The sequence below is a fragment of the Vidua macroura genome, chromosome 16, assembly GCF_024509145.1.
Source record: "Vidua macroura isolate BioBank_ID:100142 chromosome 16, ASM2450914v1, whole genome shotgun sequence".
NCBI classification, from domain to species: Eukaryota; Metazoa; Chordata; class Aves; order Passeriformes; family Viduidae; genus Vidua; species Vidua macroura.
Genome location: NC_071586.1, coordinates 4,524,828 through 4,546,669, shown reverse-complemented (window position 1 = coordinate 4,546,669; position 21,842 = coordinate 4,524,828). Strand labels below are relative to the sequence as shown.

The following is a 21,842-nucleotide window of genomic DNA, read 5'->3' as shown; positions in this document are numbered from 1 at the left end:
AATGAGGTTTTCAACCCATCTGTGCATCAGAACGAACACAAGGTGGTTCCTGCAGGCCTGACCGCCTGTGCCCAACGCAGGCTCTGGGAGTGACCACACCTGCCTGCAGCCACTGCCCTTCACTGATCACTAACAGCAGCTGAGAGGGACCTGGAGAAAGCATCACCTACTGGCCATCAGGTCCTGCTCCTGACAAACCAAACCTCCCCTGGCCATGCACACTTCCTCATTTATCCAAGTTTGTCAGTACAACCAGCATGTGGCATGTCTTCTATTAGCAATCAAGTCCTACAATCCCTATTGACAAGACGGACAACAATCCACTCTCGTAAAAGATTCATGACACAACTTTGCACTCTCTACTGCTTGCTTTCTCATAAAACCAGTGCAAATCCCATCAAAAATTTAGCAGAACCCCTGCCTCATCTGTTTAGGCCTGAAGCTAGTTGCAGGGACAACTCATTAGGGACAAGCTCATTAAAACCAGCCCTGGAGCAAAAGCAGTTTGCAAGTCTCTTCATTTTTATTCACTTTCACCTAGCCATTGCAGCTCCTTGTGCTTCTCAGATACAGAGCTTCTAATGATAAGCAAGGCTGTTTCCAAGCCCATGCTACACCAAATGCAGCTCCTTCTGTACTCCAAAGCTAAGAGAGTTCTGTTCATTTGTAGGGCTTAGATGGTTCTGTATGGAAAGGCGGCATCAGGAAACCCAGAGGATTCTCTTCTGAGTACACTAGCAAAAGGAACTGTGAGTAACTATCAAACACCCACTAAAATCCAAAGAGAAATCAAGATGTGCAGAGCTAACAGTAGCAGATACACATGCCCTAGGATTCAGTCACATGAGTGCATTTGATATTTCATTTGGTGGTTTTAGTACATTTTAGTAGCTAAAAGAGGCAAAAATATTTTTTTTAATGGGAAAAAAGGGGAGGGGAAAAAAAAAAAAGAAAAAAACCCAGAAAATATTTCCTTTCTCCTTAATACTAAATATTGTTTAGATAAAGTCAGGGGTTGTCAGGGGTTCCTTCCTCCTTAATAATAAATATTGTTTAGATAAAGTCAGGGGGTTGGAGGTTGTTTACCTTTTCTGTCATTTGCAAAAGTTACTTTTGCCGTGAGCACCAGCTGGGGAACCTCGCTAATATTTTCTGAATTAAAGGTCTAAATTTAGGTATGGTAATAAATAGCCCAGTTTCAAATACAACAGAATCTGCAAATCATGGTTATCCACAGATCTGAAGACTGGTGATCCTAGGGTGATTGCAGAGCTTCCTTACTTCTGTCACGTACAAAGTGAACTGCAAAGGTCTCCCAGGATGGATTTCCACTCCTCGAGACCTGTGATGACAAGAGCTGGAGAGTTCTGCACAGGCCAATTTGTGCACCAGGAAAAGGAAAAAACTTATGGAGATCCAGCCTCGAATGTCATTTACTAAAAATGGTCTTACAAGAGCTCAATTCTAGCAAAAGTTGCTGCCATGTGCATGGCAGAGCTGTTCAGACACAGATACACACCCAGATAACGCATCAGGCTTCTGAGGAGCATCTGACTGAATTTGGGGGAGCAAAGAGCTGCCAGCATGGCAAGTGCGTTCCGACAACTCCAGAGATCAGCTTTGAAAACCAACCAAATTCTACTTGCCCAGTTGTGCAGAAAAAACAAGAATGTAACCAACAGTTCAAGAGAAGCAACCCCTCATTCCACTGCAATCCCAGATGAATGGATTTAATTTACATTTTTGCAAGCGAGCTAATATTCAATAATGTATTTTCACCTTGCCTGCATTTTATATAGAGCACTACAAACAGGATACTTTCTCATTCTTGCCAAGTTCATTCTGTGCTCAGCTTATCATGGTGTGTAACAATCTCATTGACAGTCTTCAGCCCATCACCCAATGCAACACATCATCAAGGCCTGCAGCATTTTTCAAAGTCAAAATAAAAAAAAAATTGATTATTTTGCTTTCCTTACTTCTGTCCGACTATGCAGCTGAGTCAAAAGTATTTACTTAATGTGGAAGAATAAATTATTTGGAAGATCACAGGCCAAAACTGTCAAAGACTATAAAATCTGACATGCACCATTTTTCCCAACAAAAATATTATTGCCATGAAAACTATTGCACAGATATAATTACTCTGCACATTGTCAATGCCATGAGCACACAGCACCTCAAGACAAGCAGGTAAACTGATGGGGTGTGAAGTTTGTTTCATGCAAAGGCCCTTGCCTGGCTGCTCAAGACACAGCATCGCTTAGCCAGCATCAACACAATCGCTGGCACAGATCAACAGCCTTGCACACAATTCTCAGCTCTGAGTTAAACAAATCAGCCTCACCTTGCACCAAAAGGGAGTGGGACCATTTCATGGGTAGTTGAAGGAGCAGCTTAGAAAACAGGAAAGCACAGTTCCCATTTTTTATTGCTTTTTTAGAGAAGAAGTGGCTGTCTCTCCATTCGACAGTCTGCAGTGGGGGCTTCAATTCATTTACTTGCTTGAGTAAGAGGCACCCACACATTAAAATAAAGTCTTAGTCAGAAACATTATTAACCATGTTTTGTACAGTTTCCTCTGCTTCACTGTGCACAGGATGAAAGCTGTAACACCATTAATGCAACCCAACTAATGAAATCAACTTTTTTGAAAAATGAGAACTTACAGAGCAAGCTATTTAAAATTAAAATTAAACAAGCTTTACCAAAAAAAAAAAACCCAGCCCACTTTATCTAATCCACTGTGCAAGTTTCCAGCATTCTGAAAACATTAAAAGGGCCATGCTTATTTTTCTATTATTCTCTTGTGTCTCCATTAAAAAAGTACCTGAAAGCTGCGAACCTACATGTCTCATAAAACCTTCTGCAGATATGGAAACTTCATAAGACATGAATTTGTAAAGAAAACAATGGCAATACAAATGCATTTAGAGTGAGAATAACAATGTTACTTTTGTCCTTTAAAAACCAATAAAATTTATCAAAAAAGCAGCTTAGCAACACAACTGAAATTCAAATGCTTTGAAATATAAATAAATATACATTGAATAACACTAGCTTTTTGATTCCTAGACAAATATTCTAAAACTTTAATCTTTCTAACAGCTTTTCAAAGCCACCTTAGATACAAATCTGCTTTTAAATTTAACTATAAAGTGTGAGAGGAGTGGAATACGACTCATTGCCACATTAGCTCTACTTTTTTTCTAAACTATTTTCTTAGAAAAACAGGTGATTTCTCAGCTTCCAAGTAAACCATAAAATATGAGCAACTTTAGTGTAGAGCACTTAGAAAGGATGTGAATGCATCATATATGTCACTTACTGTGTGGGGGAAAATCCGAAAACAAATAGCTCTGGTAAGTTTTCATTACTGCAATACTGAGTGTTAACAGCACAATATCAATAAAACTGAAAGATGCAAATAGGTAATTTGGATTAAGCATTTGGATTACTTGTCATTAGTTATTAAGTCTTGCTCCAAATGAACTTGCTCTAAGGCACTAACTTATTTGCAAATACTGTGACTTCTTTTCCTGACAGAAGTCAAAATACACCAATGCCATTAGAGATGAATTTAGTGTGGGTCCTCTAAGCAAAAATGCAATGACTTCATTGAGCTTCATTACTAACACAACTTTGCCTCATTAAAAATTCCAAACAAACAGGTGTTTCACACTAGGTCTACTTCTAAAATTGCTTTCTTTTTATTCCCAGGGATACATCAAGAGCTGAGGGAGAATTCATGCAGTATAGATCAGTCAGGCATTGACAGCACATCACACTTTGACAAGCTGCTTGGCTCTGTTTAAAGTCTAAGTTAGGCCTTGGCCCATCAAGGCCATGGCTATTGAATTATTGACAGCCTCTCACTGTGGCGCAAAGGGAAAGAGTGCTACAGCCTCGGCTCAGTAAAGATGAAATGGAAACCCTCTCTGAAGCTTATTTTAGCACGTTAAAGGAGTTTTAATGGTCTTCTTTAAAATTCAGTAAGAGAATATATTACGCTGATTATATTTTCACCAGCTAAACAAAAAGTTTGGGATGCTGTGGAGATTATAAACGAAAGGAAAACTACACAAAGTATAAACTTGATCTACACCAAGAAACTGACTTCTGCTGAATTCCAAATTCACACCAAATCCTTCAGCTTTACATGCCTGACAATTATCACCATTTTGTGCTGTTATACCTGGTGCAGTCAAGGGTTAACAGTAATATGGAGGTTCATCATCATCCCAAAAGAGAGGCTGGCTTTTATAAGAGTTCATTTCTGCTCACGCCGTTCAATCTGCAAACCAATGCAATGGCCAGTCCATGTTTCCAGTTTGCCAACCCCAGTAGTTCTCTCTCTCTTTTCCTTTCTGGTTATCAGAAGTGCACCAAGGGGTGTCAGTAAGGAACCAACCACCCCAAGCCTGGTTTGTTTGTTTTTCCAGCAGAACTCTTCTACAGGGTACCACCATTCCTCCACAACTAGCTGATTAATATTACCAATCCACATATTCTTACATAATTTCTTTTCTTCTTCAAATTTATACCTGCCAAGCTTTACTTGCATTTTAATAGGTGATGTCAGACAAGCAACAAGCAGAAAGTTCCATCTCAGGACTGTAATTTTAAATACAATGAGACTCACATCAACTGTCTCACAGACACACGGAAAATTATTCCACGTGGACTTCTAAAGTGCATCCTAAAAGCTTCAAAGAATGAGGAGGTTTTTTAAAGAATTTAAAATGATGCTCATCAGGGAGGGGGGAGGTGGGAGGGTGTTAAGCAATTTGTCTAATGTGACCCCATACTCATTTCTCCAACATCACTTCCAATATTCTGCCTCCTGTCAAATCAACAAAGAGAGCCAAACAGCACATCTAAATTTGCGTTCATTTGCCTTCTGCAGGATTATCTTTGCCACGTCAAGCATTATAAGTAAATCAAAGATGCTTCTCAGGGGCTGTAAGAGTGGGGCTAATCTCCAGACAAATATTTAGAAGGCAGCTTAGCCTGTTCTGGCTTTAATCGTTTCCAACTGATTTGACTTTTTCTAATTACAGCCTTTATGTTATAAAAGCCATTTTTATGTTGCTGAAGAGCAGTTTCACTGCAAATACATGAAATTTTGCTAAGTTTCTGTTCCCATGTTGATTATGGAAATGGTACTCTACAGCTTTCCTCTAATTAGAAAAAACACACTTCACACAGCATCAACAATTTTCAACATTAATAACACAGTGACAGTGTCCTTTTGTGTGTCTTTAAGTAACATCTCAAAATATGACACCATAAAGCCACCGTATCCCACTTGGGTACCATACCAGCAGCAATTTTCACATTTTTGCATATTATATTTATTCAAACACAGAACAGCATCTTTGAAGAAGCTGTTTAGTAATTTAACCTCAAAGAATAAGATAATTAAACTTCTGGATAGTCTGTGTTGAGGTGCTTTCCAAACCCATGAACTTGAAAAATTCTAACACTCCCTCACAAAGCAAATTATACATCTCCTTTGACAAACCAGACTCCATGGCTACCTGTTACTTTTAGTATTTCCTTGCCTTCCTATCATCCCCATAATGAATGGCTGAGATAATGTAGTTTTGCTTTTCTTGCATCAACTCACAGACACTTCTGGCTGTTTAATGGAAACTAACTGCAACCCAAATGCTGGGAACAACAGAAATCAAGGCAGAGGAGTCACAGAACACATAGCATAAGTCCATTCCAAATTCTACACATTCCTAAGTAATGCTTCCCTAGAACAGGAAAGACCTCTTCATTTACAGTCAAAGCTGAGCCCAGAAAAAGCAGTTTTGATGAAATATAAATAAGGCATGTGATAATACAGATTATTTCTGCCACGACTTTATGCAACAGACAACTCTGAACACTGCAAACTTCCTATCTCTGTGCAGAAAGAATCAACAATAATATTGTGATACAATGAGAAAAACAAAAAGGGGATTAAAGGACTGAAAGTTGGTATGATTTTATTAGTTATAGAAAAGATGCTGTAGGAGTCAAAGCTGAAGGAAAAGTCAATGCTGAAGTTTCCACATTGGAGACAAATATGCTTAAAAATATCCACACATCACTTTCAATACTGAGAGTGGTCGAATTAAATTGCTGTAGGGTAAAAGAACACCAGGCAGAACTGAGTTCCAGAAGGCATTTACAGCATGACCTCTCTATGAAATAACAGGTAGCACTCTCACAGACTCTTGCATAGTTCTGTGACAACAATGTCTCCAAGTTCCTTTCATTTCTCCGAAAAATTTAGACTTGCTGACACAATCCTGTGAGGTGTCAACAAAAAGCATTTATATGTCCCCATTTGCTAGCATGGAGGGCATCAATTACTCAGGCATCAATTTTGACTGCTTTATTATTCTGGAGACTTGTTCCATAATAGCTTGTTATCCTTTTTGTAAAAATTAAAACTGTACTATTAATAACTCTTTGACAAGGCTTCAGATCTCAATTACATTAATAATAAATTCTTGGCTTTATGTGCTAGTTCCTCATCTTTTTCATCCATAACGAGACTTTGTAAAATTGGCAAAGAAACTAGAAAGAAAGCAAAACTATATGATATTCCTCAAAAAGAAAACTTTCTAGCCTCCTACTCTGTTCAGTTTGCAGATGTCCCAAGATGAGTAAGTACATTCAGTAACCCTTCTTGTTTTAATCTGAGTTTTGGAATGTTGGAAGAAGCTGAAGAAAAGCACCCAGAGAAGCAGCTGGAGCAGAGGGCTCCGTTGTTGTGTCTCTGCAGTGGATCCTGGGTTTGTGATTTAGAACTAGCAGACAGTGGTGGTTCCAGCACAGCAAGGAATGAGCTGTTTGTGCTCCAGGTACACTCACTCCTGAGCCACACAGCCTCCTGTGGGTGTTCCCCCACAGCCCCCTGAGAGTCTCTCTGTTCCAGACTGTCAGCCAGGTATCAGAGCAGTGGGGATGGCAGACAGCCAAGAGCCTCTTCCTAACACACTGCATAGATCCAATAAAAGAGCTTGGTTTGTTGTTTCTTTTTTTTTCTTCTGAACTGCACATCTTCACTTCATTGCCCATTTTAACACTTGCACATTACATTGATAATCCTGTAGGTCCAGGGTGGAAACATTGAGGAACAGAAAATTATAAACATGACTACTCCTTTACTTGAAATATCCTCCATTGGGCACGTTTTACACCAGTTCTGCGAAGACTGTATGGGGTCTGTTTGCAAACCAAATTTATTTTGGTTTACACCAACACATTTCTCATGGGGCTAATTATTCAAGACACTGCTATCAAACTCATCAAAGAAGCAAAAACTCTATCAGTCTTACAGTTGTCCAAATTACACCCTCAAAGTCCTGCCATCTTTAGTTAACCCTCAAAAGATGAGGCAGAATAATTTTTGCCTGTAGCTTTCACGCTTGAATCTCTAAAAGTTACCACAATCTAGATAATGACCATAAAAAATCTCAGGAAAGGACCAAAACTGATGCAAATGGGAGCAACCCAAAACCTTTTGCTGCTCTACAGAAAGAAGCATACATAATATTAGAATCAGTGAAACCAAGTCACTTTTCCAATGTATTAAAGACAAGAAAAGCATTTTCAGAGGTGATTATCTTCCACTTGGCTATCCCAGTACAATCTGGTGTCTTCTATTGCTGTGAGGAAATAGATTCACTGCTGTGAGGAAATTGAGGTCTTGATGTGTCTGGGAACAGAATTATTAGCAGACCCATGCTGACTGTACCAACTTTTTGGGTTTTTAAACCAGTTCTTCTTAAGGTAATCCCTCCTTAACAATAGAGTTTGTTTGGTACTTTTTATTTTAGTAAATATATGTTTTTCCCCCTCTCTCTAAAACACTAAAGAGCCAACATGCCATGTGTCTACCCATCAGAGAAAAGGTAAAACTGGATTGTCAGACAGGACAAGTTTGTTATTAGTGAACTCTGCATCTTACATATATTCAGATGCTTTTACAGAAATAACTTTGGAAGGAGCAGAGGGGCTGAAGCTGATAAACAGTTACAGATTTTGAAAGAAAAAAAAAAATTCCAGATGTAGGACAGATCCATCTTATAGCCTACATCAACATCTCTCTGCAGAGGATTGAGACAAAATCTCAGCAAAAGGCACATTATCTCTCATCTACTTATTACTTGGTCTGTGCTCCTGAAGAAGAATCATTGACCCAAGAACAAAATAAATGCTCTCAAATATTGGCAATGGAGTTGCTAGAATTTTACACCAAAGAACTATTCCCTATTTAAAAAAAAGGCCATAAATTCTATGCAGTTTTTAAGCCATACAATATTTCAAATATGAAAAATATCCATGACACTCTGTAGAAGTTTTTAATGAACCTGAATAATGTTTTGGAGTCAAACAATCATCAGAATAACTTCTGCCTTAGACTATCAATATTTCTTGCTTACACAGGATTTTGTTTTGTTTTTGTATATACCAACTTCTGTAAGCTAACCATACGTCATTTCAGGAACAAAAAGAAAGAATTAAGAAATGTACCAAATTCTGCATCCTGACATGTTCAAATGGAAAAAAAGAAAAAAAAGGAAAAAAGGGTAAACTTTAATGTTATTGGGGAAAAAGAAAACACAACAAAGAAACACAACTTCAGACATTTAAAAAGAAAGTTGTAATGCATTCTACTATAAACAATAGTAATAGCTGGATAAGAAATCTTCAAGGTTGAGACTCCATTTCCATAGCATCAGCCACTGTCCAAACACATATTTGCTGTTTAATTAAGAAAGGACTCCCAATGTCCTATACAGGACATGCAAAGTTCCAAATGCAGCTCTGAGTTGTCCTGATTTGAATATAGTTCCTTTTTTTTTTTTTTACTTCTTTTCCTCCTTTCCTTTCTCTAATATTGCCATGACTCAGTGATGAGCTTGCAGGAGGGCCTGTTCCCCAAAGTGGTGCCAGTCCTGCAAGCTGCTCCTTGCCCCCACTGGCTTCTTTCACAGGGACCCTCCAAACCTGCACAGGAACAGGGCTGAACAAGGCTGGGGGCTTGACTCTGGCCAAATTAACCTGCAGCAAATTGGTCAGCTGCACCCAGATGAGCTTCCTGACTGGCTCAGCGAGCAGCTGCACAAACACACAGGCACAAGGAAGGGCAGGAGTTCCCCATTCCTTGCAGAGTACCCTTATTTCTCCTGGGATGTGGGTGAGGATGGAGCCACATTTTTCCACTCTCCAGCAGAAACAGCCAGGAGAGTAATGGGAGGTACAAAAGAAGAAGATTCTATCAGCCCTTTACTGATTGTCCTCTGGAGAGTGCAGATAGCAAAAGTGCCAGAAGTGCTTTGGGCTTTTAATTTTTAATACATGCTTAAAAAAAAGTGGAAGTTCTCTAGGAGTTTATTATAAAAGTACCACAAGAGCAGTCAAAATACCAGCCTTAGTTGCTCAGTCATATCACTTGTAGAATCAGTGGAGCCTGCCCTGCCTCCCCAGCCCTAAAACTGTCCTAGCATGAACATTACAGGCCTGGCTTCACTGCAGCCCAGCCTGGGCCCCAATAACAGCACTGCCCATTGCACTGCAATTTTAAAAAGCCTTTTCTCAGAAATGAAACTCTAAAACCACTTGCCAACCAGGTCTCCTTAGATACACTAAAGCCTGGCCTCCAAAGGAGAAAAGAACACAAGTAACACCAAAGGTCACTGTTTGATGTTCCATGTCTGTATTACACTCCGTATTTCGCTACAATACAATTCAATTTTACTCTTAGAGACCAAACCAAATTTATTGCTGCAGAAATTACCAAAACAGACCTCTCCTAACCCCCTCCCATTTACCAGTTTTCCCTTTTTTTTTCTGAAACCACAGACTCTGAAAGCAGGACATCCCCATGGTATTTAACCAGCCATTGTGAGGCAAGGAAGTGCACTTTGAAGGCAGCAGAACATCAGTGTGCTAACAGGATTCCCTGCAAGAGCAGGAAAAAGTCCTGCACACCAATGCCACAGCTCAGGGGGGCTGGGACTGGAACAGAGCTGGGCTGGGCTGTGGGCACAGGGCAGATGGCCCTGGGAGCCCTGCACTCCTTGTCCCTGGACACACCTGGGTTTTCCTTCCAGAGCCTGGGCACAGGAGGCTGTGCACACAGTTTTCATCCTGGCAGCCTCACTTCGTGTCCTGAGCATTTCCCTGAAGTATAAACCACTTCCAGCCCAGCCACAATGTGGGATACCCACAGCATTCCCCCAGGAGACAACCTGTGCTGCATTAGAGGGAGCAGGGCATTTGTAGGACTCAAGGTAGGACTTTGAGGATGAAAGAACAAAATCCTGCAATGGCCAATTTTATAATTAATCTTTGGGAAAACTGGAAGCTGTTAATATAATGAAATCTGAACCCATTCAGATTTCATCCATCTCATACTATTGTTTTTCACCTTTACCCATCATTAACAGTCTGGCTCCTTCAGGGCAGCAATTCTGTACCCTTCCATATCTGTGCATACTTTGCAAATTTCTAGCCTGCAATCACCAATTAAACACTGTTCTACTTCTCTGCCACAACTGCCCATTACCTCAAGCCTTCTAAAAAAAGAAAAGATGGAAAGAAAAGAAGTTGAACAAAGTTACAAAGTCTGTTGATAAGACAAAGAAATCTACCTTTTAGATAAATCTTTAAGTTTTAAAAATACAAAAATAATGCTTTCCCCTATCACAGTTACTAGCTAATGACCTAAAATAGTTTTTGCCTGCATAACTGTGCAAATCTAAAATTCCAGCTACTTCCACAACACTTCAGAAAAATCAGAGTCTCCATTTTCTACAAAAATGGCACAGAACAACAGGAAACAAAGGTTATTTTTCAGTGTAAAAATAAATGATTCGGCATTATTTCACCCCACAACTAAAGCACACTAACTATTTAAATAAACAAAATTGTTTTTAAAGACCTGGACATTCAGCAGTCCTACAGACATGCCCTGCCAGTTCTCAGCAATGTGTAGCCAAAGAGGCTACATCTATTTTCTATGGTTCTGCATCCAGTACCTTCAAAAAGCATGAAACCCAATCCAGAAATAGTTTTGTGAGGCCTTTATTATTATTATTATTACTGTTTTGCTTATGGTTTTATAATACCAAAAAGCTCATTAGTTTCTATATAATAGAATTTGTGATATTTTAATGTGCAGTATTTGCCACATAAAGAAAAATCGCAAATGAGTTTACAAGACAAAACAGTCTATTCATGTCTTCCATTTCCAAGAGAAGACAAATGATAGATGTTATTACTTGGCTCCCTTATAAAAATTTGTGGGATACATTTTTGCAGCCATATTAAAAATGAGAAACACAATGTACAATTGAAGACAAAATGTAACAACCAAAGAATAACAGGGTTCCTCAACAAAATGTTTCCTGCAAAATGGGTTCTGTAAGAGAATTCAGTTACATGCAGGATTCCCTCATGGATCCTGCTCAGTTCCAAAAGATTTAACACAAGGTGGGAATATTTGGATTAGCACACCTCATAATGGAAAAGTTTTACAATGTAGTTGACAGATCCAGCAGGACAACAGTAATATATAAAAGGAAAAATAAGGAGCAGGAATTCTGGAGCGACCTGGTTTAGGCTTTGTTCCTGCCCTGTCTGCTTTGGCCAGCCAAATGAAAATAGGCACATAACCCTGGCACCAGGATTTTCCCATACTTTGTATTTCTCTTAAAAAATCCAAAACCTAAGCAAACAAACACCACCAAAGAAAAGAAAAAAAACAAAAAACAAACCCACAGAGCAAAGCAATGTTTATTGTTTCGGCAGAAAATATGTCCCAAGTCATTTCAACATACATGACAGACCTGTAGCGTATTCAGAAATGGACACATTTTACAGCTCCAGGATAGATGCATTTATTTATCTATACAAACGTGCACTGCATAGGAAATTATCTCTCAGCAGCCTGAAAGCAGAAAACTTTGTCCAGTTTTGTTTGTTTTTGTCCTGCAGGATCAAATTAGATCATTATAGTCATTACAGGTGACATTTCTGAGGTGTCTGTGGCTCTCAGTGCGATGAGCTGGCTGAGCCTGAGCCCACACACAATCAGTGTGTGTTTTCCTATATTTTAGCAGTCCATTTCCAATTGTTAATACATGCTAAAGTAACTTGCACATATTACATGCTCTAAAGCTTGTAAATAAAATATATTCACTAAGGTATTCCTGAAACACACCTTTGTCATCAGCAAAGTAAACCTCAAGAATAGAAAGGAGATAAGGAACCTTAAATCAGAGCAGTTGGACATTTCTCACATTGTATAGCACTGCAGAATTCTTTTTAAATCCATTCCCATAGTGTCTTTAGAACAATTTAAAATAATTAACAGCTCTGTCAATAAACTAGCAAAGTATAAAACAAAACTTATAAAAGCAGAGAATTTAGGGTTCAGGGGGAAGATTTTGTATCATACCAAGAAAATAATTCACCCGAATCTAATCCTTGATGTATTTTAGAAGTGGGTCAAAATAATGAGCAGTAAATATTTAGAAACTTTCACTGAGGCCTTTCATATTCTCCTTCTTGTAAATACTACTTGGAAAAGTTAACTCTCCATTTCACTGATGCTGTTCTCACTTGCAAATGCATGCCATTATCACTTCAAAAGTATGACATCAGTTACCTGTCAGCAGGCTTGCAATTAAAGTAATGTTTAGAGAAAGTGGAGTCTGCTTGTCCATTGATGCAGGGCGACAATTGTCTGTAATTTTAATCGGGGTTACATGCATCTGCTGATAAAAGATGAGACCTGTTAGTCTCACTATTTTGCTTTCATCTTTAGATATTCTGCTTTTTGTTTTTTTTGTTCTCCAATATTAAAAATGCTCGTTGTGGTGTTTTAAAAGGAATCCCAAGTCGCATTAAAATAGCGCTGGAAGCTGCACACTGCGATTAGATAAAAGCGGCTCTAATGCGTTAGGAGGTGTTGAGTTAATAGGAAAACAGCTTTGATTCAGTAGCCTCTGTCTGACGTGCCACTACAACAGAAGTAAAAAGGCAGTGGGCAACTCCCCTCTAATCACCTCCTGTTAGCTGCAACTATAGGCAAATTGCTGCTGAGGATTAAGTGGGGAGACTATCACAGGATCAGTGTCAAGCAGAAAAAAGACTCAATTTGTGAGCAATCATGACTCCCTAATCACTTCTCTAAGAGCTTCAGGAATTACTAACAGTAGTCTTTAGAAGCCTGGACACTTCATAAGCACCGACCTACAGAGATAAGGAATCGCTTTGGACCACAAAAGGTATGATTACCACAGATAGAACAGTTAAGGATAGAGATAATAAAATAAATGATGGCTGCAAAAATACCGAATTTGCCTTCACCTACACTGTACATCTTCAGATGACTGAGATTATGATATATGTGTGTCAACATTGTGACTGCAAGCTGAGATAAGCTGAGGCTTGTATGGTTTGGAGGCAGCATTAGAACAAATCTGTCAGCAACAATGAGAAGAAAATGCCGTACTATTGCAATACTGTTCCACCCATGAACAGTGGAGGAGATTCTAACCAGAACGTATTTTCCAGCAGTTCCTACCCAGTTATTCCCTGTCGATTTTTTTTATTCCCAGCTATTTTTACTTGTAGTAAAAAATACAAATAAAATGAACAACGCAAGCACCTACTATTTAATTTGGAGACAATCTTATTGATATTGACTTCAATTTTTTTTATGTATCATAACCCTCCATTAGATTATAAAGTTCAATAAAAAACACAAGCACTAGCTTTGTAACACCTGACAGACCTATAATTGTAGGGCTCTAAAAATCAACATGCCCAATAAATGCTACCATTTTAGAGATTACAAAGTTTATTCTCCCTTTGTAGTCTGAGTTGCAAAGTGATGGGCTCGACTGCTCAATCAAAAATTACTTTTCCTGCTATTGTTTTACATGACCAAATCCCTCAGCATCAAATAGGACAAAATAAATGAATATTTAACCATGCTGCAAAAGAAGTACAACATAAGACATTGTCCAAAGAAAGGCATAACTTGATCCAGGCACATCAGGCTATTGCTCACTGGGAGTAGATGGAAATGTATAGCACATGCAAATGTCACAATGAGACCTGACTCACAAACACAGTTATTGTGTTCAGGCTTAAATGTGTTTCAGCCACAGAAAGGAGCAGTTATAGTAAGAGCAAAAACAGTTCTTGAGAAATAAAATGTCTTATTATTGATTCTCTGCTAAGAACAAGCCACAGCAGTTGCAGTGCTTTTGTTGCACTGTAAGCCAAAGTGGTCATGCACATCAAGACTTGCTGCAACAAACATTAATATAGAGCAAAGGGATAAAACACAATTAGGGCGCAGCAATCAGTCAATGACAATTCCTTCTACTAATGCACTGATAATCTCAGAGGAAATGAAAATAAATAAATAAGCCAAACAAAAAAGCTCTGCCCCGAAGTCTTCCATGCATCTCAAACTTGAACTGGAAACAGCATAATAACATTATAAACTAACTTCTAGGGCCCTTCCACAGACAGGTAAGAATTCCCAATAAGGAGTACCTGAAAATTAACAATGACAACCTGTGCACTATGCAGAATTATGAGCATTATTATTGAAAGAACACCAACATACGCTGAATACTGAGACTGTTATACCAGCTCCCTTACAGCATACACTTGTAAAAACTGCCAAGAAAAAGAATGCCTTCAGTTTATAAAATAATTCCTTTCAGCTAAATGCTAGAAGACATGACATAGATGGATTTTCAATATTTAGATGGGATTTGGATTCATTGTTTCTTATGGTACCCTTCCAACAGGAGATATAATTCTATCATAGAATGTGCTTAATGCCTGTATATATGCTGGCTGTGATGGCATTAGGTAAGAAATCTTTTGTCTTTCTTGCATCAGTGCTTTTAAAACACGAGAGATACTATAAATACGCATTTTATTTTTTTTTTAATAGAAGTTTTAATTAAAACCAGTTGCAATGCATGCTATGTAACTCCAAAATAGCTATATAGCTGTATTATTTTTCTTTCCTTATCACTTGAGAAGTATGGAATAGGTTAAAAAGTACAGCAGCCCATCCTACCTTCAGCAAAAACCACACGAAGAGTGTTTTCTTGAAGCACTGTCTGCTCCTTTCCCAAACAGAACTGCCAGCTCTACGTGCACATACATATTTATGTAATTATTTGGTGCTAGTTTACCACTTTAATTGTGAAGTTCTGGATATTTTGTCATGTGCTCCTACACAAGAAATTTGTGATATTTCACTGTGAATTAACAAAAGCAAAATGTCTTCACGCTGCTATTCGAATTTGAAAGAACGAAACACATGGCACAGTATTACAACACAGCAACTTCGCAAAACTCATCAAGCCCAGCCAGCAGCGCTCAAATGGAGCTGTTCCATCCCCCACCCCGTTTATAGGGACTGGGCACATGACCTGGTCAGCGAATGACGGGCGGGACCCGCGGGGGCCCCGGGCCGCCCCGCCCGTGGGGCGCTCGGCGCTGCCGGCGCGGCGGGAGCGCTCCGCGGCACAGCGCGGAAACCGCCCGCTACTTGGCACCGCACACCGAACCTTCTGTGCGCTACAAGTCTTGGAAGAGCCTTCTTAAAAAGAAAAAAAAAAAAAAAAAGGCATAAAAACCCCACGAGCATCACCAACAAAACCCCGCAGTTTGTCCAATTATCTACCATTAACCCCCATTTTCTCTCCACTTGCACCCTCTCTACGCAAGCAAGGTTTCTAAAGGGCCAGTTTTAATGAGCTGGAATAAGGAGAGGCAATGTTTGTCTGCCCATGCAGTGCAGTGCAGTGCTCTCTAAACTAACAGGCAGACACTGCAACACATTTCTTGCCTTCTAGGTCAGCATTAACTCTAGTTTTAGCAGTAGTAGCTAAAGGCAACTGTACTGTAATCAAGCATCTCAGGGATGGTTTTCCTTTTTTTTTTTTTTTTTTTTTTTTTTTTTTCCTGTCTGTTGCTGCTTCTTTGCAGAATCCCCTGTTTTAATATACAAACTCACCCCACTGTGAAGTAAGCCCTTGCAGGGTTGGGTAGCCACGAGAATATTAGTGGCTACTGGTTAGCTCCATGGGAAGGAAAAAAAAAAAAAAAAAAAAAGGAAAAAGGGAAAAAAAAAAAAAGAAAGAAAAGAAAAAGGGGGGGGAGAAAAAGAAAAGCTTTCTTTAAAAAAAGGAAAAGCGTCAGGGGTATGTGTAAGGGAAGGGGAAAAGGATGGAAAATTAATAATCCAACAGGCAGGTTCCCTCAGTGTTATTAATCATGCTGCTTCTCACAAGCTAGAGAGGAGCTGAGATTTGCACATGGGAGGGGAGGGGAATGTTCACTATTGGCCAACGAGCTCATTCCTATACATCTCAGCCAATCCTTCTTTTTTCCTTTTTTTCCCCTCCCCTCTCCCCCTCCCCCCTCGCCTTAAGGTACAAATATATCTGAGAAGCAGTTACAAAACCCTGGAAGATGAAAAATCATGCTCCCAGGCTAGGCAATGCTTGGTCCAGTTAATACACTATAAACTTTATTTGAGCTGACTTCTCATTTGATCCCCTTGTGACAGGGTCAGTGAACGGCAAGCAATTCCATCCCAAATCATGCCATAATCGAATTGCTGCCTATTTCCCGAACCTATAATGAAAAAGGCAACCGAAATAATGCAGGTAATGTTGGCAGCCTCCCCTTGCTGTCGTACATTATTACTGCCGATTGCTTGCCTCCATTTCCCCTGTACTCTAACAATGAATATATTTCACAGCTCACTTGCTTTCCTGTGTGGGTGGTATGGCATAGACACCTACATGATATGAAAGAAAATCTAAAACAATAGGGTTTTGTTTCTGTGCACAGCACCTAACAGGCTGCTGGTAGGAAAGGCAATTTTGTCAAACTGCTACAGGAAAAAACAGACTAGTGAGGCTTAAACAAGACTTGGGGTAAAAACACCACCCAACTTCTTTTTATCTATTTAACCTCAGCTTCATCTGATCATCTACATAATGATTCAAGCATTTATTGGCACTTTTAAAATAAATTGCATTACACAGCTGCTCCTAAAAGGTTATTTTAAAGTTAGGGCTTCCTAAACAAACTACTCTGGAGACCCAGGAGATATTTCTCTGCTAATAGATACATTCTGAAAGAGCCACGTATTAACAGCCTGAGAATTAGCTCTACTCGAAACAGGAGAATTCACTGAATTATCACAGCTACTGAAGCAAAATCTGCAATCTCTGCTCTCAGCTATCCTCTGCCTGTAATAACAGCAGGACACAGAGCAGAGCAAGAGATGCAGGGTTTAGGTTACAGCCTGTTTAGCACTCCTGTCCACTACCAGCCTAGACCATGAGTGCTTTGAAAAACACAGACTGGGGCTGCAGAAAGCAGGCAGTAATCATGAGGTAATTACATTTTCAAATGACATAAATTAACCACAATTGTGGGAAATATTCCCTTTGATCCACCGCTGGATGGCATAAATATGACTGTTTATATAACCTCTTACTTTGAATCTCACTTTAGAAGAGTTTGAAGCATGAAGCACGCAAAGCAAAGACTTATATAATGAACAGAAAATGTATTTAATAAGGACAAGGCAATACTCCACTGCATTTCCCTCAAAAATGCACACAATGAAAACCAACATGGATAAGAGAATACAGCAGTATCCTATGCAAAATCCCAGTGCTGACAGCCTCGAACTCTGCTCCAGCCTGAATTCAGACCTCAGTTTCTACCCAGTCCATCACCCCATGCCAGGGCAAACCACAAGGCCAGACCAAACGGGAAATTCAGCCCATGTTTATTCCGACCTACGAAGACATTTCAAAAAAAATACACTCACCTATTTTACCACAAATCAGCATCAAACATTTAGATCAAGTTATTTATCACCTCATGCCCTGACATAAAGAAGAAAAAACATTTTAAAACGTCACAGCATTGGCACCTTTGATAATATTTACAAAGCTGAACACTATGGTGTACAACTGAAGATTTGAATGAGAGCACTTAACCACATGACTTTCAAAAAACATATTTTCATTTTATCTGGATTATAATTGCTAATAAATGATGTTTTCATTAATTGGCCAGAACCCTCATTTCATTATCTCAGACACGAGAAACAGGGACTGTAAGTAGGCATTGTAATTTTAAAGTAATGCAATTCTTCATCTGACTAGAATACAATATGAATATTTCACTATTTGAATGAGTCTAATTTTTCACTTCCTGCTCAGGCAGAACTGATTTGAGACAGCACTCCATTTTTTTAAAAAATATGCATGGGTTCAAAAGTGCATGCCAACATATGGACATAGAGTAATTCTTTAAAAACTCAGCACTGGAGGCTATGAAGAGCAGATCTTATACAGCAAAAAAAAAAAAGATCAATATAAAGAAAAAATTGTTCCAGATGTAATTGAAGTCATACATTTTTACATGACTTCTGCTATACACCCAATTACTGCTATTTATCAAACAGCAGACAACATTGAACCTGGCAGCATAAAAAACAAATTTTACTAAGTTAGGAAAAAAATAAAAAAAAGAAAAAATCATCAGAAAGGGAAGGAAGAAAGATACAAATAATAAATAATTCAATATTCCTGAGGAAAGCTCTTGCAGAAAAGGCCTGACTGATTCAAACATCAGACGTGAGGCTGACAAGAGATATATCGATTTAGACAATTCTATCATTATTATTCCAGCCTGAGTCCTTCAGAAAAGCTGTTCTTTTTGCCCCTGTTTTTATTGCTGTAACTGCCAACCTTTCCTCTTCTACCTTCCTCTCTTTGAACTTGGATTCATTATGGCTTTATTCTCAGTCTAGCTATAAAACAGTAAGTAGAAATCCTGGTTTCATCTATTTGAAATCTAAGTTCACTTAAAGATACAATGGTGGAAAATATTTGCTTTATGTACATGCTACTTCAATGCTTCCTTAAAATAGGTCAAGTGCTTCTTGAAGTTTCTAATTATAAGAACAGGCCTTCGACTTCAGGATTAAATACATCCAAGATGACAGCACTGTTTAGCTCCAATTTAACTTTGCTGAATTCAGACCTTTACCAAACCTACCAGTGACTGCCCCTAAGTTAATATGTGGACATAAACTATTTTTTGTACACAAACTGATGTTTTAGTTTGTTTTCTCTATCTAAATAGCACTTCACCACTGTAGTTGTTCTCCAAAAAAACCCAAGCAAACAATGAAAACCCAACCCAAAATCCTCGTAGGTCACTGGAAATGAGTAAAATGAAGCTGTGTAATTACTGGAAGAAAGCATTCCTCCATTAGGCATCTGCAAGCAGAACTATTTCTTTGCTGTTCGATGTGTTAATTACAACTGGATAGGATATGCCACAGAAAATTAACAGTCTTGCAAAGACATCAGAGGTAAACACACAAAACAGGAGCTGCTTAAGGGTCAGGAGAGCAAGTCAATTTTGAAGAAAGATAAAAGAACTGTCATGTATATGATTGCTTGTGAAAGAGAAGAGGGCAATCCTGCCTTGTTATCATCAGTTAATTAGGCACTACAGTCAGGCGTGCATACGCTGCAACATTTGCCATGGTAATCAAATGTATTATTCAAATGTGAAACAAAACAAAAGCAACGGCAACTCTGACAGGGGAGAATGCAATCTGCCCACAAAAAGGTGCTGAATTAACTTTATCTGTTAAAAGGAAGCTCAGGAAAATGTTACATCAACTTTCTCAAACCGCACTGCCTTGAAATTCAGACTGCAATTCTGCTTCTGAAGAAAATACTCTTTTCCAAATTTGATTCACATGTGAGGTGATGACCTTTGCAAGCAAAGACAAGGGTAATGAAAAGCAATTGATAGTGCAGTAGGATTCTGTTATGTCTTTAATATAAATATGACACTGAGACTAACAAATGCACTCTTGACAAAGCAGGCAATCTCCTGAGTAAAAAAAGAAAAAAGAAAGCAATATACCACATTTTCCCTGTCCTGAGCCATAACTGCAAGGAAAAATAAAACTAATAACTGCTCTGCAAATGATGTGATGACACCATGTGATAACTACCCTGTCTCAATAAGGCTTCTACCATGTTACTGTACAACCAGTCCTTTTTCAGTTTGTACAAAATGGATGCTTTTTGGTGCTATTTTTATTTGACTGGAGAGAAGACATCCAATACTAAGTTTGGTACCAAAATTAGGATCTTTGCCAGGGAATGACAACAAGCTAATGCCTTCTCATGTCTTAATATTAAAACTTTTAGACAACATAATTTTTGGATCATGTGTTTCCTTTACACGAGATTGGCAAGCAAAATCCCACTGGACTTTTTTCACCTTAAGCAAGCTGTGTATCCCTAAAGGGGTGACTCTGGATAAAAGGTAAGCTCCCTGCTAGGACTGTGGAAAGGGAGAGCAGGGCACAGCTCCTCAGGAAAACCTGGGGGAATTGGGAGAGCTGATTAGCTCCGTGTCTCCAGGACGGTGGTGAAGGACCTGGGGAAGATGGGATCAGTCAGAAGCAGGAGCCTCTGAGCCACCATCCCATGCTGCTTTCTTGAGGCTCCCAGTTCCTGCACAGCCACGCCATGAGGGAACCTCTGAAATTGTGATAATCTCACAGTGCCTTATCACCCCCTGCTGAAGCAAAGAAACAAACCCTCAGGGCAGGGGCTCCTCTAACAGCACCAGGACTCTGAAGTGGCAGAGCAGACACAGCCTGTGTTCTTGAGCACTCCCTGGACTCCAGACCTACTTCTGCAAGACTAGGAAGTAACTGATACTTTTTCACACTCATTTTGTAGTTCTTCAAACATTTTCCAATTTCACATTCTTGCATAACAACTATGGCTTCCTTCTATTGTGCCAAAAAAACCACTGACAATACAATAAAGAAAAATATCTTTGCTGAGTGGGCAGGTACTGACCAATTTCAATGATTAAATTATTCTGCAAATACGAATGAAAAGAAGTAATAAAAATACAAAATTATGTAGCAGAGTATTATCTATTATGCTATTATTTTGAAGACAGCTGCCATCAAAAGATATATATCCCTAGTGAAAATCAATGCAAATGGAATTTATCTAACAAATCTGTATTATTTTTTTGAATGTCTCTCATTTCCAATCCCTCCTTTTCCTGCACAATATTCTCAGTGTTTGACCATCTCAATCAAATACTGTAGAAGAAAATAACACGATACAGAAGTCACTCTTCTGATCAAATTAGTCTAACATGGATCAATATGAAACCTTAGTGCATCTGCAATCTCAGAGTCTTCAGTGTCCAGGCATTCAGTAATCTGTGAGAAAGAAGTAATATCTGTTTCTTTGACACGGACATTTTCTTTTAGTCAGTCTGTCACTTCCCATTTCAGTTAACAAAATGTTGGATGCAGCTCATCATTGGGCAAATATTACAGTCCTATAGAGTACAAATTGGGAGGAATTGTTTCAGACTGAAAATTTAATACAAAAACAGTTCTGCGAAGAATTCCACAAACTTTAGAAGGCAGAGATACATAAATGTGAAAACATAACACTACATATACACCTTATTTTTCCACAAACCATTCAGAAATGTTTGAGGTTTATTTTGTAAGAAAAAAAGTATATTAATGAAAGACATGTAAAACAGGGAAAAAAAAAAAAAAGCAGCACCTTGAGAAAAGAAAAGCAGCAGCAATACAACCTCCTGGCCTTGCAAATAGGCCTTGTTTTACCTTCTAATCAATGCAAATATTTACTGTGATCAGAGAGAGACAACCTGGCTACTAAATCAGTTAAACATTC

At 38.8% G+C, this 21,842-nt stretch overlaps 1 protein-coding gene across 19 annotated transcripts in view; it reads right to left on the bottom strand.

Moving 5' to 3' along the window:
• RBFOX1 (RNA binding fox-1 homolog 1) overlaps positions 1-21,842 on the bottom strand; it is a 1,011,377-nt gene that overhangs the window by 165,823 nt on the left and 823,712 nt on the right. The window contains exon 1 of one of the 19 annotated variants that reach the window (XM_053991726.1): positions 16,064-16,089. The exons of the other annotated variants lie outside the window; for them this stretch is intronic. The gene's annotated coding sequence lies outside the window, so the exon portion shown is untranslated. Of the gene's footprint in view, positions 1-16,063; positions 16,090-21,842 lie in introns of those variants that run through there. 19 annotated transcript variants of the gene reach the window in all.